At 46.0% G+C, this 22,504-nt stretch overlaps 1 protein-coding gene and 1 non-coding gene across 3 annotated transcripts in view; both read right to left on the bottom strand.

Moving 5' to 3' along the window:
• CLASP1 (cytoplasmic linker associated protein 1) overlaps positions 1-22,504 on the bottom strand; it is a 264,971-nt gene that overhangs the window by 191,043 nt on the left and 51,424 nt on the right. The window lies entirely within an intron of this gene.
• On the bottom strand, positions 17,631-17,704 carry TRNAQ-UUG (transfer RNA glutamine (anticodon UUG)). Its single transcript has one exon. It is a non-coding gene; the product is annotated as a tRNA-Gln (tRNA).

The following is a 22,504-nucleotide window of genomic DNA, read 5'->3' as shown; positions in this document are numbered from 1 at the left end:
TGGCATCCTGATGAACACCCACGTTTGCAAGGGCTGGAGGAGGTGGTATCCACGAAGTAGACGAAAAAGAGCTGCTGGAAGAAGAACGAACTCAGGTGGCATCAAAAGCCAGCGAAGAAGACAGCGTCACCAGTGGGGCCTGATCAGGTAAGAAGTCACATAAGATCAAGGTGGAAAGAACTCTGGCTTTGGCAATTCCTTAGTCCATCCGCAAGTTCACGGGAGGAGAGGTCAGACACGTGGAACGAAGAGTGACGGGGATGTCGGGTCGAGAACGAATGTGGGAAAGTCCAAGTGCAGGCAAAACTCAGTAGGGCAGCCTGAAGACTCTGCTGGTCAAGTAAAGGTGGTGGTTGTTTCTTCTTCGAATGGTAGACACGTGAGGCTATTTTACAGACTGAAGGAGGAGATTAAGAAGTCAAGGGAATGTGTCTATCACTGATAGGCGTTTCAGGGCACACCACAAAGGACAGCAGAGGACGAGCTGGAGGATGCTGGGAGAGGTGCTAGAACACGGTGTCCAAAGCCTGACGATCCAAGGCCTGCCCGAGTGTGGCGTGGCAGACAGAAACCCGGGGAATTAACCGCAGTCAGCGTCTTAAAGCAGTTTTGACAGACAGTTCTTTTTACTGGGCAGGTGTCAGGCGCTAGGGTATGCTGATGGCCACTTGCAACCAACCCCCAGAAATCTTAACACAACTGGAATACTCTCATTGTCCATCACAAAATTTAAGTGACTTCCTTATCATAAACACCCCAAATATGTGTAAAATAAATGGATTAGGCTGCCCTGGATTGTTCTGGGGAATGGGAGAAGGGAAATTATGAACAATAAAGGTGTAGGTAGGAAAGGGCACCGAGAAGAGGGAGAATCCCAGAAAGAAAAATAAGATAACAAGGCCCAGCACCAGAATAAAAACACCTCGCGGAAATGAAAAAAAATAAAGAAAAGCTTTAACTCTCATTTCTGCTTTTTGATTATGATTATGATCTATTAGCAACTAAAGAACTGGAGGAAACATCTTTCAACAAATCAAAAGTATCCGATTAGAAACCAACAGCAGGGACTTCCCTGGTGGCGCAGTGGTTAAGAATCCGCCTGCCAATGCAGGGGACACAGGTTTGAACCCTGGTCCGGGAAGATCCCACATGCCGGGGAGCAACTAAGCCCGTGCACCACAACTACTGAGCCTGCGCTCTAGAGCCCGGAAGCCACAATTACTGAGCCCACGAGCCACAACTACTGAGCCCGCGGGCCTAGAGCCTGTGCTCTGCAACAAGAGAAGCCACGGCAATGAGAAGCCCACGCACCGCAACGAAGGGTAGCCCCCGCTTGCTGCAACTAGAGAAAGCCTGCGTGCAGCAACGAAGACCCAACGCAGCCAAAAATAAATAAATAAATGAATGAATTTATTTTTTTTTAATGGATAAACAACAAGGTCCTACAGCACAGGGAACTATGATAAATATCCTGTGATAAACCATAATGGAAAAGAATATGAAAAAGAATGTATAAATATATAAATATATATATGTATAACTGAATCACTTTGCTGTACAGCAGAAATTAACACAACATTGTAAATCAACTTTACTTCAATAAAATAAATTTAAAAAAAAAAAAAGGGAAAACTTTACAGGTGCCTATGTCTTCGATCTTTGAGATCCATCTCTCCCGAGTCAGGAGTGAGACTCGTGACTAAGGCTCTGCGAAGAAGAATCCCTGGCTACACACCCCATCCTAAGGCCCTCCTCCCCAACCCTAAATGCTGCAGTGACTTAAAAGGGAATTCTGAGGGGCACTGGTCTCATACCACCAGCACCAAAGGAAAACTCAGAGACAAAACAATACAATAAGACAAGCACTTGGCGATGACATAAGGGCGAGTCCAGGCTTCCTAAATAAAGGATAACGCTGGTACCTAAGGGTTTCTCAAGCTATAATCAGTACGTTCACTACTCTCTCTTGTGGAAAACCATCTGTTTCTTCCCATGACTGGCACATCTGCCCACGAGGGTCGGGGTCGCTACCTGTCTGCTGGCACAGGCACGCTAAAAGCAGAGGGGAAGTGGTTTTCACGAGGGAAGCAGCAACTCGCACTACAGGAGGCGAAGGTTTCATTTCTGTTAGGGCCTCACGTGAGACAAGGCGTTCTTGTGTCCTGGGGTTTCTCTCAGGGTGGAGCGTCTGTCCCCTGAATCCTAAGGTGTTCCTATGGGTTGCAATATAAAATAGATATTTTTTAAATAAATTTATTTATTTATTTGGCTGCGTTAGGTCTTCGTTGCTGTGCGTGGGCTTTCTCTAGATGTGGCGGGTAGGGACTACTCTTCGTTGCGGTGCGCGCACTTCTCGTTGCGGTGGCTTCTCTTGTTGCAGAGCACGGGCTCTAGACACGCGGGCTTCAGTAGTTGTGGCTCATGGGCTTAGTTGCTCCACAGCATGTGGAATCGTCCCGGATCAGGGTCCGAACCCGTGTCCCCTGCATTGGCAGGTGGATTCTTTTTTTTTTTTTTTTTTTTTTTTTTAAGGATTTTCTTTTTTAATTAATTAATTTATTTATTTTTGTCTGTATTGGGTCTTCGGTTCGTGCGAGGGCTTTCTCCAGTTGCGGCAAGCGGGGGCCACTCTTCATCGCGGTGCGGGGACCGCTCTTCATGGCGGTGCGCGGGCCTTTCTCCATCGCGGCCCCTCCCGTTGCGGGGCACAGGCTCCAGACGCGCAGGCTCAGCAATTGTGGCTCACGGGCCCAGCTGCTCCGTGGCATGTGGGATCTTCCCAGACCAGGGCTCGAACCCGTGTCCCCTGCATTAGCAGGCAGATTCTCAACCACTGCGCCACCCGGGAAGCCCCTGGCAGGTGGATTCTTAACCACCGCGCCACCAGGGAAGCCCCATAAAATAGATTGCTTTTCTACGGACTCTAGTGCAAGAGCCTGACAAGCTGGTGGCCTCCTCTGTCTCCTTAGAGCAAAGTCCAGCAGTGGACACAGCCCAGGGACCTGGCCCAACTGTAACCACCTGCCCTCCCGCGCTGATTAACGTCTGCGGGAGATGTGCGCCCTTGCCAGGACTGGAGCAGCTGACTCACACTAAGCATACGTACTTATGCTTAGCACACGACCCTGAACCAGGCAGTCAGTGTATTTGGTTCTCCCCATACACCTCTCCTCCTTCTCCTACATTCTGCCTTTCACTAATTTATCTCGTCACCCAGCAAAGAACAAAAACTCCAAAGCCAGAGTCGGGCTAGAACATGACAGAGTTGCTACGACACTGAGTCCTTTTTTTCCCTCCACGAAAACTCAACTGGGTGGAACACTGAACAGCCCCTCCGAACACTTTCAGACGGATACGACTGGGAAACGTTTCCGTTTTGGAACTGTCCCAAATTCTTCAATTATTTACTAAGGGATCAAACACGAGTGCAGAAACACAACAGGCAAGCTTCGCTTAAGCTGGGCTTTGTCCTCTGGGGTTTCACTGCTGTTTGGGTTTTGTTTTTCAGTGTTGGCTCTCAGTGACTCGGCTGGGTACAGGGAATCCTTCCTGCCTTTGTTTAATTTTGCGCTTTCAGAATCTGGGAAGGGAGTCACTAGTCCCTCCCGGGTGTCAGTTCCTTCCTCTGCTGTAAAATGACTGTCTGATGATTTGCTGGAAATGCCTACATCACCTTGGAAAAAAGAGGCAGGTAAAAGCCAGGTGATGCTATCAGAGGGCAAGTAACAGCGTAGAGAGAGAGCAGGCGGGAAGAACCAGCAGAAGCCGCCCCTGTGGGTCGAGCCCCTCCTCTTCCGCTCGGCAAGTTCATTCATGTTTTCAAACACAAGGCACGGCGGCCTTGCCGGAAAAGTAAAAAAATATACACGCCTGCACACTTAATGAATTCATTTATGAAAAATAAGCCAACTTGTTCTAGTGTAGAAACCTTAAAGGCAGGACAGAGAAATCAATAAAAACCTTGCTGCTCTCATTTCTTCTAACTTCCAGCCTCTTAGAAAACCAAAGGCCCTGGGAACTGGGGGTGAATTCTCAGCTCTGGGGAAGCCAGCTTCTTCTGTACCACCTCCTACTCACACCTAGTTGTGATTCCAAATTTCCAAAGTAGGCAGGACCACACCTGGGGGAAAATAAACAAATCAAAAAGGGCGAGGGGTGAAAATGAAAAGTTCACAATGGAATTATTTCAAATGAGGAATTCACCATCTGCTCAAAGGCAATGATGAAAAACAAAAGAAAGAGAGGAGCCAGCAGGTATCCATTCTCCCACAAAGGCTCCTTTAAGGATTCCCATTCTGTTCTAAGACGTTGTCAGTTCATCTCGCTAGCCCACCACCAGAGACCGTCGCCTATCGTGATCCTAAAGTGGTTTGGCTTCTACAGTCAGGGTGTCTCCCTAACTCAAAATCACTGCGGAGCAATCACTGAAGGACGCGGGCAGAAGGGGCCTCGGACGCCACCCTGTGCTCGGCTTCCCCGTCTCAGGGCAGCCTCACCGCCTGTCCTGACGCCCAGGTCCGGGGGCCCCACAGCCCAGCCCCTCCTACGGCACCGTGTCTCCTTCCCGGGGTGGAGGCAAGCAGCAAGCGGGGCCCAGCAGCGTGCCGAGCGGGAGGCAGGACCCCAAGCACGCATGCGTAGCCACCTCTCCTCCTGGCAGCCCATCAAAGTGACAGCATCGAAGCATAGAAGGCTCTTTCCAAAACACCCTAGAGAACTGGGGGACTGGGGGGCACTCAAGTGGCCATCGGTAAATGAAAATTCTCCCCAAAGACAATTCCAGGAGAAGGAGAGAGAGGGGAGGCCGCACCCCCCAGTCTGCTCCAAAGGGGCTCCGGCGGGGATGGGCGCTCGTCCTCCTGGACGCTGAGTAAGTTCTGGGCCCTGTGTGGGCAGCTATGAGGCAGGGAGGGTTCGGGACTGTGGGAGAGGAGCAGAAAGCAGGTAGATGAGGGGACGCCGAGGGCGGGGGCGGGCAGGGGAGGGGGTCTACCGACCGGCCAGGCTGGGCCCCTTTGCACGTCAGGCTCATTGTGAGATGAGCAGTAATGAGTTAAATGTTTACATATTAGCCTCTCGCCACCAGACTGCAAGTAAGACAAGCAAATAATTTCTCCTCCACGCTGGGGCACTCTGGGTGTCAACGGGGTGCTGTTAACAGTGACACCAGGACAACAGGCATAAACGGGGACGGGCTCAGCCGAAAAGGACAGATGGCCTCCTGAGGCCGGCGGCCCTCCAGGCCGGGGCGATGCCCTGTTCTGCTCCCGATGCCCCAAACTACGCGGCTCTCAGCAAATGCTAGCAACTGGTGTGACCGTCTTCTCCGGTCGTCTAAAGGTGTCGAAAGCGCTCTGTGCTTAGCTGCTACCAGGGCCGCCTGGTCGCAGACTCCAGGGGCACCGGCACAGCCATAAGCGCAGGTGCGCGCCTGCAGAAAGAGGCGCACTTTTTAAAATTAAATTTAAAAACCTCTCTAAAAAACAAATACCGTGGGGCTTCCCTGGTGGCGCAGTGGTTGAGAATCTGCCTGCCAATGCAGAGGACACGGGTTTGAGCCCTGGTCTGGGAAGGTCCCACATGCCGCGGAGCAACTAGGCCCGTGAGCCAAAACTACTGAGCCTGAGCGTCTGGAGCCTGTGCTCCGCAACAAGAGAGGCCGTGATAGTGAGAGGCCCGCGCACCGTGATGAAGAGTGGCCCCCGCTCGCCACAACCGGAGAAAGCCCTCGCACAGAAACGAAGACCCAACACAGCCAAAAATAAATATAAATAAATTTTTAAAAAAAACAAAAAAAAACACAAATACCGTATATTAACACATGTATGTGGAACCTAGAAAAATGGTACAGATGAACCGGGTTGCAGGGCAGAAGTTGAGACGCAGATGTAGAGAACAAACGTATGGACACCAAGGGGGGAAAACTGCGGTGGGGTGAGGATGGTGGTGTGCTGAATTGGGCGATTGGGATTGACATGTATACAGTGATGTGTATAAAATTGATGACTGATTAAAAAAAAAAAAAACCTCTCTAAATGATCTCTGAAATGAGCTCCTCCACGTCCACAGCCAACTGACGCCCTGCCCTCAAGCCGCCTGCCCCCCACCCCCGAGCTCCCCTTGACCTTCCACGTCCCCCTGTCCTGGCTGGGCCGGGCTGGCCGAGGGCCCCAGAGCCGTCTCCCTGCAGGGCCACCCCCCGCGGCCGGCCCCCCGCTGAGTGACGCCCAACACAGCTCACGGGTCGTGGCTGGGAGGCCTGCCCGGTCTGGATGTTTACAGCAGTACTGAGAGTCCCGATACACAGAGAGAAGGGGGGAGATTCTAAAACTTGTTCTAAGTCCTTGCTTTCCCTTTTGGGGAAAGCCTGTCGCAAATCACCCACAGGGAAGGCACTAAACAAGAGCCCTGGGCTCCATTTCTTTCTTTTCTTTTTTTGTTTTTTTTAGTTGAAGTATAGTTGATTTACAATGTTGTGTTAGTTTCCGCTGCACAGCAAAGTGACTCAGTTATACATATATATTATTTTTCATATTGTTTTCCATTATGGTTTATTACAGGATATTGAATATAGTTATAGTATAGTTCCCTGTGCTGTGCAGTAGGACCTTGTTGTTCATCCATTCTCTACATAATAGTTTGCATCTGCTAACCCCAAACTCTCCCACCCCGGTCCCTTTCTTATCTGAGGAGAAAACTCCCGGAAAGCACAAGAGAAGATGGCCTGCAGAGGTGTTTCTGGGAAGGGAAGCTTGCGGGAAGTTATTAACACCGGCTCCGACCTTGGCTTCTCTGCGATTGACAGCTGTGCGTCCTATTAATGGATCTCCAGCCCCCTTCTCAGATTTCACTGGTGTAATCCAAGCTACCAAACAATTCTGATGAAAGCAGCCCATAAACGACTCAGGTGCCTGGGAAGCAACTGTTTCAAGGTTCTCCCACAGTGAAGGCAGGGGAGGGACAGGACAAGAAGAGAAATGGAGAGGAAATGAGGGGAGCCTCTGGCCCAGCCTCAGAGGGCCACGCATTTCTTGGGTCCTATTATCAGATCACATGCCAGCTAGGGGTATAACCTGAATTCTCATCCTCATAAATCCTGGGAGTACTTTATGAGCAACAGTTACAGTGTGTTGTAACGTGTTCTTTACTGCAGTACACTCTGTGTTACAAGTACTAGTCTATCAAATATAAACATTACATGGAAATGACCCGGGCCTCTCACTTTTTCTGAAAGGCTCTGATTTCAAGGGGAGCTATGGGAGAGAACTAAAAAGATATCGTTCACAGGCATAATGCCTCAGAGGTCTGCACCCAGGACATCCTTAGCTTGGGGACAGTCAAAGTTCCAAAACAGTAGGCACTGTAGAGAAAATGAAATCAATTTATTATCTTAAGGACCTGTTGTGTGCAAAGCACAAGCTCAAGTTTAAATCACTCTCAGATGCCACTATGAAGTCTGGTGATAATATCTACATTCCAAGGCCAAGGGCTCAAATTATTACCCAACTTCCCCCAGCACCCCAGTAATCAATCCACTCCCAACCTCATTACTGCTCATCTCACTGAGCTATTTCCTAGTAACCTCCTAGTCGTTCCCAGGTCGGCTCAGACACCACCATAACGTTTTAACTTTCCAAGGTGCAGCTCAGAACACCCTAGAAGCCTGCTCTAAACCCTTCACTGCTTCCTCACAGGCTGCTGGAGACCCAGCTTAAGCGCCTGGGTGTGGCCTTCTCGCCCTCGGGTCTAGCCCCAGCCTGTCCTTCTAGAAAGCACTGTTCCGGTGAAGAGTATGGGTTCTGAGCCCAGCAGGCGGGTTTCCGAGGCCGGCTGTGCCACGTTCCTTCACCCACTGCAGGGGAATTACAACAGTGACTAACAAGGTGGCCATGTGAAGGAGGGAAATGACTTGCCTACAAGAGCTCAGCACAGGCCTGGCACGGAGCACTGGCCAGTGAGCGTCAGCTTCTGCCATCCCCGCCCACCTCCTTCACGCCAACTAACAAATACTCGAGTGCGGCCGCGGGCCAGGCCCTGTGTGAGTGCCGGGCTCTCCAGGTGAGCCCAGCGGGGCCTCTCGGAGCTCCACGTGACTGCGCGGGCAGCGCCCACGGCCCCACAGACCAGCCCGGTCCAGGCGGAACCTCCCCAGCCTGCTGCAGCCACACCTGCCCACGCCCGGCCCATCTGGTGAGACGCAGCTCGCAGGCCACCACGGCAGGGGGCTTCCGCAGCCCCCTCCCACAGAAGGGAAGCTTGGGGCTGTCTGCGGGCACCTCTCCTAACTGGTCAGCTGTCCCGTCAAACACGAGGTCCGCGGATGCAATCACATTGACGCTGCTATCATAGCTTGTTCGGAAGCCAGAGTCTAATTTTCTCTCCTCAACAACCGGCACCTCTGCCATTCTCAAAACAAATTTGTGAAACGGGCAAATAAATCTGTAACCCAATTATCCTCTCATCATGCCATGATTAAGCCAAGGCACCCAAAGAGAAATCTAGATTATAAAGAGGTATTAAGAAAGAAAAGAAATACCTACAGAGCCCCGCATAACACCAAGGGTTCAATGATCTACCTTGGCTAAGACACTACAATGTCTTTCTTTATGTGACTACCTTAGTCTTCCTTAGATGGGATTGGTAGACTGGAAAAGTTTCGATGGACTAATGAACTTCTAAGAGTTGCAGGCTTTTACATCAGTGAAACAAAAAAGAGAGGAAGATTAAGGCCTTCCTTTTCTTACTATGAAATGTTCACCGAAAGCCAAGAGGGGGAAAGGGCCAGTACAGAAAAGAAGGGTCCGCACACTTGCCCAGAGAAACTTCACGATGTGGAACAGGCTCTTAGGTTCATGGACGAATGCGGACAGGAGAGTGGGCTCATGAAGCCCAGCCGGAAGGGTTCAGGAGCTGTCTCCGCCCAGCAGGGTCAGGAAGCCCCGGGCTCCCTCCCTTGTGGACCCCTGGGGGCAGTCGTGACCAAGGCACACAGACTTAAGAGCCTCGCGGCCCTCACACTGGGCCAGTCTAATCAGATTTTGTTAATGACCCTCAGAAAACTCAAAGTGCCTTTGATGTCAGGTAAGGAACAAGCTGCATTCTAGACAGGTGGAAGGCCAAATGCAAGAAACATTTCTTTAATAAGCATAGCAGCTTTGGCAAAGACGCCCCAGCACTAAGCAAGTCACAGGCCCACAGCCGAAAGAACGGGTTAGTCTACCCGGAGAGAGGTTTCTGTAAGATAACTGAGGACTGTTCCCAAATGTCTGGACTTCCTGTTTAGTTCATGGAAATCTCCTAAAATGTAGTAGACATGTCTACTACAGAGAATGTTCTGGAACTGAGCCTTTCTTGATGTCTCAGGGTCACCATTACAGACACTGTCACTGTGCTGAGCTGAAGTCCAGAGTTCCTTTCCAGGACCAGACAAGGCCCAGCATCACATCCCAGGAAGCCTTCTATAACTGTCGGGTCCTGCCTTCACTTGCTGCTAGCCCACTGGGGGAGATAAACTCTCTCCGCAAGTTTTAGTTTGGGACGTGGCAGAGTTTGGAGGGACAGAGGTGATAAGTAGCAGCCTTTTAGTGTACTGAGTTGGTATCATATATCCTCTAAGACAGGATTCTAAGAGGCTGGTTCCGGGGTTCGGTGGGGGGGGGGCCGGGGGGGATGGGCTGGGAGTGTGGGATGAGCAGTGCACACTGTTATATACAGGATGGGTACACAACAAGGTCCCACTGTAGCGCACACGGAACTCTATGCAATATCCTGGGATAAACCACAATGGAAAGAATATGAAAAAGAATGTATTTATGTGTATAACGGAATCACTTTGCTGTCCAGCAGAAACTAAAACAACATTGCAAATCAACAGTATAGTTGATAAATATTAAAAAAGTTTGGTTCATTCCAGGAAAGAAAGAAAAAGAAAGGTTGGTTCCAGGAACCATGGCCAATCTTGTTTTTAAACTGATATCACAGTATTGCACAGGGGTTAAGAATGCAGACTTTGGACCTAGACTGTTCTACTCACTGGCTATTATATTATAACTCTGGGCAAATTACTTCCTCTGTATGCCTCCGTTTCCTCCTCTGTAAAATGGAGATAAACGTGAATATCTCAAAGTTGCTGTTTTAGTTTCAGTTTTAACAGCAAAAGGAAAAAAGAAGTGGTATCCAAGTATCTAAATATCACTAACAATGCAAGGGCTAGTCCCCAAGAAGCCTGTAGCGCATGAGTCCGTCTTTGCCTTCTCTCTCTCTCTCAGACAGGAAATGGACAGTTGACACCATCTCGTGAGCAGAGTAAAGGGTCCCCCCTTTCCACTGCTGGCAGCTACAACCATGGCAGCAGGCAGATGAAGGGGGTTTACTGTTTCGTAAAGATGAGGGCAATCTCCTCCTCTTGGCTGGGACAGGTTTTCCTTCTCTAAATGAAAAATACTCTGTGGCCACACTTATTCACGCTGAGCGTCTCAGCAACGTGGTAGCGGCCCACATGCCGGGCTGCTCATTTTCTAACAGCTGCAGACAGAATCTAATGACCCTAACGACCCACGGGCCCCCCGCCTGCGGGGCCTCCTCCAGCACGGAGCGGACACAGTGTGCAGGACAGACAAGAAGCCTGTCTTCCCCTGCAAAAGGGGGTGGGGTGTGAAGGCATCAATATTTCTTTCACAGCGTCAGAACTACGCTTCACGTTTCTACATTTCCTTCCGTGTGATCTTCTGGGACACTCATGATTTTTCTAGTTGGACTTTTCTGGCAATGAACTACAATAGAAAATCAAGTTCTTAAATTACTAACAAAGGTTAGGATGGATGCCAAGGAATTCATCCAACGAAAACTCATCTTCCAGATTTATTAGACTGGAAGGAAACAAGGGCTATCCCTGGCTGGTTCCCAGGTGTCCCCTCCCACTGGCTGCTCCCACCTCACTTCACCCTTGTGACAAACTAATGTCACCCATGGGATCTGGAGGCCCATTAGAATCCTCCTGCCTTGCAGGAACCATTTCTATAAATCTGTCCCACAGCTAGTCCTTCTCATAAAACTATACTGTATTAGGATACGACCACAAGAAAGGACGTTGTCTGAGTGATTTTTTTTTTTAAATGATGAGGCAGATTAAACAAAAATACAGAGAAAAAGAAAAAGCCATCCGAAATACAGGCAAGCAGTTGAATGTAATTAAATTTAATAAGCGACTGCTATATGCAGGGTCCTCCTGGGCAAGCAAGGGGTTCAGAGACACAAAGACAAATGAAATGTGACCCTCGGCTGTGAAACATTGATAATATAGCTGAAACAAGTATGCAGACGGCCACAGTTCCAGGCAAAGCCTGGTCTGGCAAAAATAAACTGGGGTCTACGCACCGTGGGCACCAACCATTGAACAAAGTCACCCCAACTGGGAGAAATCAGCACCGGCTCTACAGACACCGCAGCATTTAAGCTGAGCCTTCAACCATGTAAAGGAGTTTGACAAGGCCAGGAAGAGGCCATCCAGACAGAGGAAAGAGGAGGGGCGGGGAAGGATACCACTGCGGGTCGGGGTGGGGACACTGCAGTGTAGCTGAGGCGTACAGGCAACACGGTGGGAGAAAAATGTTAGAGGGCTTTGAAAACCACGGTCAGCTGTCCAGGCTTTCTTCTGCAGGCAGCAGAGAAGCCAAGAACTCCAAGCAGGGGTGGACGCAACAGCCTGTGTTTTAGCAAGCTTACTTGGCCTGGAGCAGGAGGCCCGTCAGAAAGCTACTGCAACAGACCGGGGAAGAGAAAAGCGGTGTCTGGGTCCTAGGTTAGAGGGAGACCGGAATGAAAGGAAAGCCAAACGTTTGGAAGATACTTCAGATGAAGGAATTCGTGCCATTTTCCTTGTGCTTTTCCACTCTTTTCAAATAGGTGCATATTCTTCTTCTTTTTATTTTTTATTGACGTACAGTTGATTTAAATGTTGTGTTAGTTTCATGTATACAGCAAAGTGATTCAGTTATACATATATATGTATCTATTCTTTTTCAGATTCTTTTCAGTTATGGGTTATTACAAAATATTGAGTACAGTTCCCTGTGCTACACTGTAGGTCCTTGTTGATTATCTGTTTTATATACAGCAGTGTGTATATTAATCCCAAACTCCTGATTTATCCCTCCCCCCCTTTCCCCTTTGGTAACCATAAGTTTGACTTCTATGTCTCTGACTCTATTTCTGTTGTGTAAATAAGTTCACTTGTGTCATTTTTCATATTCTTAAATATGGGGGGAAATACAAAAAGAATTATTTCAGAAAAAAAGCTACTAAAACGTATGGACAGTTGGATTATGCATGTCCGGGGAGTGGGGTATTTGAGACGTAAAGAGTTAAAAATTAACCCATATGACAGTGTCGGCCATGCCTCAAACCCAACCAGGAACAAAGGAGGAAAGGAAGCAATCTTCTAAGGCTCATCCACCAATTTCTTCTAATCAATTAAAAACAGAAAAGGGAAAACCAAAGATATTAAATCTAATTCAGGTTCCACTAACCCAGAGCTGGACTGAATTACTCTGCAGTGCTCGTGAAACCACGGTTTTCTAAGCAAAAGACCAATGTAAACAAAGTGACAGTGGGATATGGCTATCAAACCGTTTTCAAGTATATGTTAAGTCATTTGTAAAGTGTCCTTGACAGGTCAAGAATGCATATGCAATAAATTAGTTCTCAATTCTTTAAAACATCTGTGAGATGATGTTACTGCACTATTGGCCCCCAAATTATCATGGTCTGTACTACTACATTCACTAGAATTAAAAGGAAAGATACCAGGCTTCCCTGGTGGCGCAGTGGTTAAGAATCCGCCTGCCAATGCAGGGGACACAGGTTCGAGCCCTGGTCCGGGAAGATCCCACATGCCGTGGAGCAACGAAGCCCATGCACCACAGCTCCTGAGCCTGCGCAATAGAGCCCGTGCTCCGCAACAAGAGAAGCCACCGCAATGAGAAGCCCATGCAGCGCATTGAAGAGTAGCCCCCACTCACTGCAACTAGAGAAAGCCCGCGCGCAGCAACGAAGACCCAACGCAGCCAAAAATAAATAAATTAAATAAATAAATTTATAAAAAAAAAAGGAAAGATACCATATTTCTTCTTAATATGTAAGTTAATTCCTTCACATTATGTGTGATATTATCCCTATGACCCTACCCGATCACCGTAAATCTGAAATGTCAGATTAGGAAACTTTTCAGTTCCAAAGCAATGGACACACATAAATGAATACAAATAAAATTACATAAACCTGAGTAGGACTGTTGGGGTGTTATTAATGCCAATGCCCAATTATGGTACTGTACCACACTTTAGCAAAAGGTAACTATTTGTGAGAAATTAGGCATTGTACAAGGAATCCTGTTGTATTATTTCAGTTGCATGAATCTTTAATATCTCAGTTTTTTAAATGAGGGAATCCTTTGTAATTAAACACACACACACACACACACACACACACACACACACAACAGTGGGCAGCTCTGTCCTGTGAAACCCTATGTACTTTGGCTGCATCATAGACTAACAACAAAAAGGGAAGCTTTGGAGCTGAATACTTACAGGTAAAAGCACAGAAATGTTTCATATTCTAAACCTCGGTGACCACAAAGTAAAAGGGAGAAAGTAAGAGAAAACCAGTGAACGATTCCTTGGTCTCCAGCCTTACACACAGTCTTGTAGGGAGGGAAGGCCCCCATCACTGCCGGGTAGCAGTCTCGCAGCCGGGAACGAGGCTCAGAGTCAGGCAACCTGTCTAGCCCACAACCACGTGTTCACAACTCGGTGTAAACATTCATTCCTCCCACTAGAGGAGGGGGGAGGATGTGCAAGGTTAAAGGCTCCCAAACTGATATCATTCAAGCAATAGCATTTCAGGGGCATCGAGATAATAAACCAAGGGTCACGACCTACGGGGCGGCTTCATGTTATGAACCACGAGGTGACACATCAAAACCCCGCCCAACACCAGAAGGTGCAAACTCCCGCCTCCACTGCAAGATGAGTCATGCTACTGAGAGCTTGACACAGGCCAAGGCCAACCCCAAAGCCCTGACAGCCAGGTCTCTGCAACGCAAGGCATTACACAACCTGGCTTTCCCTTATATTCTTCTCATTTGACTCTCAAAAATTCTCATCGAATACCACAGGCAGAAAAGGTTAGGGGAGTGTTCGTTTATGAGACAAATTTTACTGAACAATTATATTCCAAGGTGTTACAGGTAAAATTACTTAAAAAAAAAACACAGAGAGAAATTATGACATTAATCATTATGACACTAATCAAATCATCACAAGATAAATTAAGCTGTGATAAATGTTATAAGGGAAAGCTTTGAAGTCATATAAAATGGTATCTTCTAGTCTGAAGGTTGAGAAATAAGTTCAAAGAGATGAGAGATCAAAATTTATGGAATATAACGTATGTAATAAGAAATTCAGCTCTGAAAGGGAAAAAAAATAGAGCTGTAAAATACAGAGAATTAGCTCTAACACACAAATAAAACGTTGACTACCCGATGCAAGAGGGAAAAAGAGGTGACAGAAAAGAGCAGCGCAGCGGCCCTAGCCCCACACTACACCCGCTGTTCTCAGCCAACTGCATGGCCCAGCGTCTCACTGGAGCCTACGGTCCGCCTGAACCATAAAACCTACGGTCCAGGGCTTCCCTGGTGGCGCAGTGGTTGAGAGTCTGCCTGCCAATGCAGGGGACACGGGTTCAAGCCCTGGTCTGGGAGAATCCCACATGCCGCGGAGCAACTGGGCCCGTGAGCCACAATTACTGAGCCTGCATGTCTGGAGCCTGTGCCCCGAAGCAAGAGAGGCCGCGATAGTGAGAGGCCTGCGCACCGCGATGAAGAGTGGCCCCAGCTCACCGCAACTAGAGAAAGCCCTCGCACAGAAACGAAGACCCAACACAGCCATAAATAAATAAATTAAATAAATAAATAAATAAATAAACCCAAAGTTTTAAAAAAAAAAAAAAACCTAAAAGTTATTGTCTTCCAGCAAGTCAATTTCATTAAAAAAAAAACAGCATGCGTGTATAAAATGTGCAAATCAATGTTATAAGAAAAAAAAAAACAAAAAAAAAACCTACGGTCCAGGCCGGGTCAAATTCCCACCGTGACGTGTACTTGCCGTCGCTAAAGGACACGGGAGAGAAAGCCGCAGGAAGACGGGACTCCAAGTCGCCAGAGCCAACTCTCGGGACGTGACTTGGAGCTCCTGGAAAACCGCCGGGGAAACCCCTGCAGCTGAGAAAACGGCACCTCCCTCAAGTCCCAAGAGCGCTTCTCAGCTGCGTTTTGTTTTGTTTCACGTTGGGCAGTGGGGGTGGGACGCAGAGCCCCCAGCAGGGATAGCTCTGGGTTATGAGACTCCCAAAGAAACCACAGTCCCTGCTGCCCAGAAGCTCATCTCTGGTGGGGGGCCGCAAACAAACAGGCATCTTCCACAGCGTGTGACACCGGATAAAAGCGCCTCCTTGGGGCTTCCCTGGTGGCGCAGTGGTTGAGAATCTGCCTGCCAATGCAGGGGACACGGGTTCGAGCCCTGGTCTGGGAAGATCCCACATGCCGTGGAGCAACTGGGCCCGTGAGCCACAATTGCTGAGCCTGCGCGTCTGGAGCCTGTGCTCCGCAACAAGAGAGGCCGCGATAGTGAGAGGCCTGCGCACCGCGATGAAGAGTGGCCCCCGCTCGCCACAACCGGAGAAAGCCCTCGCACAGAAACGAAGACCCAACACAGCCATAAGTAAATAAATAAATAAATAAAATAAAAATTAAAAAAAAAAAAGCGCCTCCTTGCTTTTAAGTCTGACGAGGTGTCCCGGGCTCATCTTGGACAATTCCTGCCTAGACCTGGAATCAGCCATCTCTCTAAGGCACCCCAATTCCTTTTACTGGAAAACAGCCCTTTCAAATTGGCTTTGTGCCCTTTTGACATGACTTAAAAGGACTCCCATGGCCAGATATGGGACACCAAGAAGATCCTCAAATGTAATGGACTGAACACAACAAATATGTTTAAATTCATCAGTTATAGTAATACTAAAAAGACCCTCTGTGGACATCTTTGGAGGCTGGTAGGCACCAGCTCGTGTTCTGAAAATTGATAAACTGAAGGAAAGAATAAGGCAAACTGCCTTTCCTATACTGACTGTATTTCAGAGCCACCAACTAGTTGATGAGGCAAAGTTCTTTATAGAAGAATCACAGTGAATAAATAATAGAATTAAAGGAAATGAAAGAATTGGAAAACTGTCCTATTGCCATCTAATGAAATAATCTAGGCAGCAATCATCAATTGCTCCTAAAAACCATTACAAGTGAGAGATGATATAACAGAGGGATCCATGAGGACACCTGAACCCCCTGATCAATCTTGGCATCCCCAGAAGTAGCAATACCAGCCAGTATGGACCGGTGAATGTGACGCAGATGGATGAACACGCCAGCACCGAGGAAGCATTCGTTACTAAGAGAAACACTGAAGCTAATCGAGCCTCCAGAATCAGGTCTAGCTATCAGCTTTCCAGACACAGCAGAACATGCCACATGACACCATGACATAAAATGCAATCAGTCAAATCCAGAATAAGGGAGCTTCTACAGAACAAATACTACAGTTCCTTCAACAAATAAATTATATGAATAAAAAGTGGGAAGCAGCTGCATAGCACAGGGAGATCAGCTCGGTGCTTTGTGACGACCTAGAGGAGTGGGATAGGGAGGGTGGGAGGGACACTCAGAGGGAGGGGATATGGGGATATATGTATACGTATAGCTGATTCACCTTGTTGTACAACAGAAACTAACACAACGTTGTAAAGCAATTATATTCCAATAAAGATATTAAAAAAAAAGGTGAGGGGGGTGGGGAGAGAAACATCAATTTTAACAAAAATTTAAATGTAACACAGGACATCATTTGGATACGATTCCAAAGAAATCAACTGTAAAAAGACAATTTTGAAACAGAGGGTAACTGAACTTAGAGTAGTTACTAGATGATGTTAAGGAATTTTGAGTAATTTTGTTGGGTGTAATAATGTCACTGTAGGTACTTTTTTTAAGTCCTTATTTATTCAAGATACGTATTGAAATATTTACAGGTAAAATGATAATACTTGTGGAATGTGCTTTAAAACACTCCAGGGGGAGAAAAGTGGAGTACGGACAAATGAAACAGGAATGGTAGAGTGCTAATAGCTGTTGAAGCTGGATGATGGGATGTGGGATTCACTGTTTTATTCTCTTCACTTTTATGCATATTGGAGGGAAACCCATGACAAAAGGCTGGGGGAAAATACAGCCCTTACGCATGAATACTCATCACAACGTTGTTTAAATGGTGAAAATGTGCAAACAACCTAAATCTCTATCCATAGGAGACTGACTGATTAGGTAAATCATTAAACACACACAAAAAGGAATTAACACGAGGCCATAGAAACAACCATATTTTATCCCCCCAAAAAATTCTACTAACTTTTTACACTGAGTAAAACAAAGCAACAAACACACAACAGGCCTTAGAACAGCATGGATAGCATAATCTTTTTTTTTTTTTGGCCACGACGCACGGCTTGCGGGATCTTATTTCCCTGACCAGGGATCGAACCCGGGGTCCCCCGCAGTCAAAGTGCGGAGTCCTAACCACTAAACCGCCAGGGAATTCCCTGTATAATATAATTCTAATGTGATACATGCACAAGAAAATGCCCAGATGTTCACCAAGATGCAGGCATCTCTGGGAGGTGATACACTGGGTGTCACTGCTCTTCGGGAACTTCTGAAGGCATTCACTCATACAACTGCAATTTTTTAAAGGGGAGGGGGCAGTGAATGTTTATTTTATTTTTTATTTTTTGTTTTATTTTGATGTGGACCATTTTTAAAGTCTTTATTGAATTTGTTACAGTATTGCTTCTGTTTTATGTTTTGGTTTTTTGGCCGCAAGGCATGTGGCTCTTAGGTCCCCGACCAGGGATCGAACCTGCACCCCCTGCATTGGAAGGTGAAGTCTTAACCACTGGACCACCAGAGAAGTCCCTCTTTGTTTTATTTTTAGTTTCCCAAATTTAAAATAGGGTTGAAAATACGGTTCTTATGGTGCTTAAATGGCATAAAATATGGAAAGCAATTATCACAAGATCTGTCATATAACTAGACATTCAAAATTGTTAGAGGTCTTCTTTCTTCTTCCCCCATTTGAAAACCACAATAAAGCAACTGTTTCTTAAAACAAACAAAAAAACCCTCATTTTTTTCAAGTCCAAAGCCCACCTACTTCCCTTCTCTTCCTTCATTCAGTTATTTATTGACACCTAATACATGTTTGTTCCATTTTAAAGTTTAAAACAGAGGCAGTCTTCACTAATACATCCCCATAATGCTCCTCCTGAAACAGATCTTTTAAGTATGGAATTATCATGTCCAAAGATTTTGTCTTCTCATAGCAGCATTTTAGATGGGACTGATCATTTAATCACATGGATTTTTTTAAACTCTCATGTCAAATGCCTGTGAAAATTCAGCCTTAACCCAGGCTTCTCTGGGAGAACTAGGCTACTCTGTAATTTACTACTAAGAGGACTAAAGGGGTTGGTGCGACACAGATGGGACTCCTTCACACATGGAATCCCTTCTTTTTTAAAAATGGAGACATCACCTCAATGGTGAAAAACTGAAACCACTTCCACTAAGATCAGGAACAAGACAAGGTTGCCCACTCTCACCACTATTATTCAACATAGTTTTGGAAGTTTTAGCCACAGCAATCAGAGAAGAAAAAGAAATCCAAATCAGAAAAGAAGAAGTAAAGCTGTCACTGTTTGCAGATGACGTGTTACTATACATAGAGAATCCTAAAGATGCTACCAGAAAACTACTAGAGCTAATCAATGAATTCAGTAAAGTAGCAGGATACAAAATTAATGCACAGAAATCTCTTGCATTCCTATACACTAATGATGAAAAATCTGAAAGTGAAATTAAGAAAACACTCCCATTTACCATTGCAACAAAAAGAATAAAATATCTAGGAATAAACCTACCTAAGGAGACAAAAGACCTGTATGTGGAAAATTATAAGACACTGATGAAAGAAATTAAAGATGATACAAATAGATGGAGAGATATACCATGTTCTTGGATTGGAAGAATCAACATTGTGAAACTGACTCTACTACCCAAAGCAATCTACAGATTCAATGCAATCCCTATCAAACCACCACTGGCATTTTTCACAGAACAAGAACAAAAAATTGCGCAACTTGTATGGAAACACAAAAGACCCCGAACAGCCAAAGCAATCTTGAGGAAGAAAAACGGAGCTGGAGGAATCAGGCTCCCTGACTTCAGACTATACTACAAAGCTACAGTCATCAAGACAGTATGGTACTGGCACAAAAACAGAAATATAGATCAATGGAACAGGATAGAAAGCCCAGAGATAAACCCACGCATATGGTCACCTTATCTTTGAAAAGGAGGCAAGAATATACAGTGGAGAAAAGACAGCCTCTTCAGTAAGTGGTGCTGGGAAAACTGGACAGCTACATGTAAAAGAATGAAATTAGAACACTCCCTAACACCAGACACAAAAATAAACTCAAAATGGATTAAAGACCTAAATGTAAGGCCAGACACCATCAAACTCTTAGAGGAAAACATAGGCAGAACACTCTATGACATAAATCACAGCAAGATCCTTTTTGACCCACCTCCTAGAGAAATGGAAATAAAAACAAAAATAAACAAATGGGACCGAATGAAACTTAAAAGCTTTTGCACAGCAAAGGAAACCATAAACAAGATGAAAAGACAACCCTCAGAATGGGAGAAAATATTTGCAAATGAAGCAACTGACAAAGAATTAATCTCCCAAACAAACAAGCAACTCATGCAGCTCAATATCAAAAAAACAAACAACCCAATCCAAAAATGGGCAGAAGACCTAAATAGACATTTCTCTAAAGAAGATATACAGATTGCCAACAAATACATGAAAGAATGCTCAATATCATTAATCATTAGAGAAATGCAAATCAAAACTACAATGAGATATCATCTCACACCGGTCAGAATGGCCATCATCAAAAAAATCTACAAACAATAAATGCTGGAGAGGGTGTGGAGAAAAGGGAACACTCTTGCACTGTTGGTGGGAATGTAAATTGATACAGCCACTATGGAGAACAGTATGGAGGTTCCTTAAAAAACTAAAAATAGAACTACCATACGACCCAGCAATCCCACTACTGGGCATATACCCTGAGAAAACCATAATTCAAAAAGAGTCATGTACCAAATGTTCATTGCAGCTCTATTTCCAATAGGCAGGACATGGAAGCAACCTAAGTGTCCATCGTCGGATGAATGGATAAAGAAGATGTGGCACATATATACAATGGAATACTACTCAGCCATAAAAAGGAATGAAACTGAGTTATTTGTAGTGAGGTGGATGGACTTGGAGACCGTCATACAGGGTGAAGTAAGTCAGAAAGAGAAAAACAAATACCATATGCTAACACATATATATGGAATCTAAAAAAAAAGAAAGAAAAAAAAAATGGTCAGAAGAACCTAGAGGCAAGACGGGAATAAAGATGCAGACCTACTAGAGAATGGACTTGAGGACATGGGGAGGGGGAAGGGTAAGCTGGGACAAAGTGAGACAGTGGCATGGACATATATACACTACCAAACGTAAAATAGATAGCTAGTGGGAAGCAGCCGCATAGCACAGGGAGATCAGCTCCGTGCTTTGTGACCACCTAGAGGGGTGGGATGGGGAGGGTGGGAGGGAGGGAGATGCAAGAGGGAAGAGATATGGGGACATATGTATATGTATAACTGATTCACTTCGTTATAAAGCAGAAACTAACACACCATTGTAAAGCAATTATACTCCAATAAAGATGTTTAGAAAAAAAAAAAATGGAGACATCATTCGCATACCATAGAATTCACCCTTTTAAAATGTGCAGGTCAGTGATTGTCAGTGCCTGCACAAGGCCGCACAGCCGCCACCACTATCTAAGTCCAGAACACCCTCACCACCCAGAAGAACCCCGTCACCCGTCAGCACGCACTCCCCATTGCCCCCACCCCACCTCCTCCCTCAGACCCTGGCAATCACTAAAGCCGATATAATTGTTACCAAGGCTGTTTTGTTAGGGAAGCAGACAGGAAGAGGCAATACATTCCTTCATGGCAAAGGATCCCCACTCTAATGGCTTGAAATATATAAAGAACGTGCTCCAACTCCACGCGCATGCATTGGTGAAGATAAATCAGCATTTTCCTCTTGAATTAATCCTCCTTTTACTATAAAGCAGGAATCAAATCACACAGCCAGCATTGGCTTCCTCTGACTGCCCCGCTGATCAACTCTGAACATGTGGCCATGGCATATTTCACAATCTTCTGTACCAAAATTCTGAGGCAAAAACAAAATAAAATCCAGCAATCGCCACAAAAAGATAAATGTAAAAGAAAAGGGGGGGGGGGCTTCCCTGGTGGCGCAGTGGTTGAGAATCTGCCTGCCAATGCAGGGGACACAGGTTCGTGCCCTGGTCTGGGAAGATCCCACATGCCGCGGAGCAACTAGGCCCGTGAGCCACACTTACTGAGCCTGTGGGTCTGGAGCCTGTGCCCTGCAACAAGAGAGGCCGTGACAGTGAGAGGCCCGTGCACCGCAATGAAGAGTGGCCCCCACTTGCCGCAACTAGAGAAAGCCCTCGCACAGAAACGAAGACCCAACACAGCCATAAATAAATAAATAAATAAATAAATAAATATTAAAAAAAAAGAAAAGGGGGGGTAAACTAAATCATCAAGATAAGCTAAATTCATACCAATGTTTGCTCACTCAGCCAGCAAAACTTATCAAAACAGTTCCTGTGTTGAACGCATAACAGATTTTCTACAGATTTTTTTCATCTTTTTCGAGCAATTAGATGAAAATTGATGACAAAAAAGTAGGGCTGACATAGTTGAATATGCTGAGTGGATTTGTGACCCTAACTGCAATACTGCTTGCGTATCAGTCATATTTTAAAAGTTACTTTACTGTAACCGTAATTCCAAAAGAGTAATTAAGGAACCGTTTTAAGCTACCAGGGACCCTCCTTAATTTCGGACGTGCAACTGTGCACCTACCAAAGGCATTGCTTTTTTGCAACAAGTCTGACTTCTGCAGCAGACAGCATGCGTGGTACGTCATCCCTCTCACTTCCTGACCAATATCGTCTCAAAAGCAGCTGAAGAAGAAAATTCTTTAATTTCTGTTTATAAAAATAACAAATGCCTACTGTGAAACATTTAGAAACTACAGGAACAGAGAAAGAAAAGCTATCATCTATAATTTCCCGATATAGATTAATACCATTCAGATTTTCACACAGCTCCTTCTAGATCATTTTTTCTGCACACTTGTGCACAGTTGAGACCTTGCTCTATATAAAT

This window comes from Balaenoptera acutorostrata, chromosome 8 (assembly GCF_949987535.1).
Source record: "Balaenoptera acutorostrata chromosome 8, mBalAcu1.1, whole genome shotgun sequence".
NCBI lineage: Eukaryota > Metazoa > Chordata > Mammalia > Artiodactyla > Balaenopteridae > Balaenoptera > Balaenoptera acutorostrata.
This window is presented reverse-complemented; position numbering and strand designations above follow the sequence as displayed.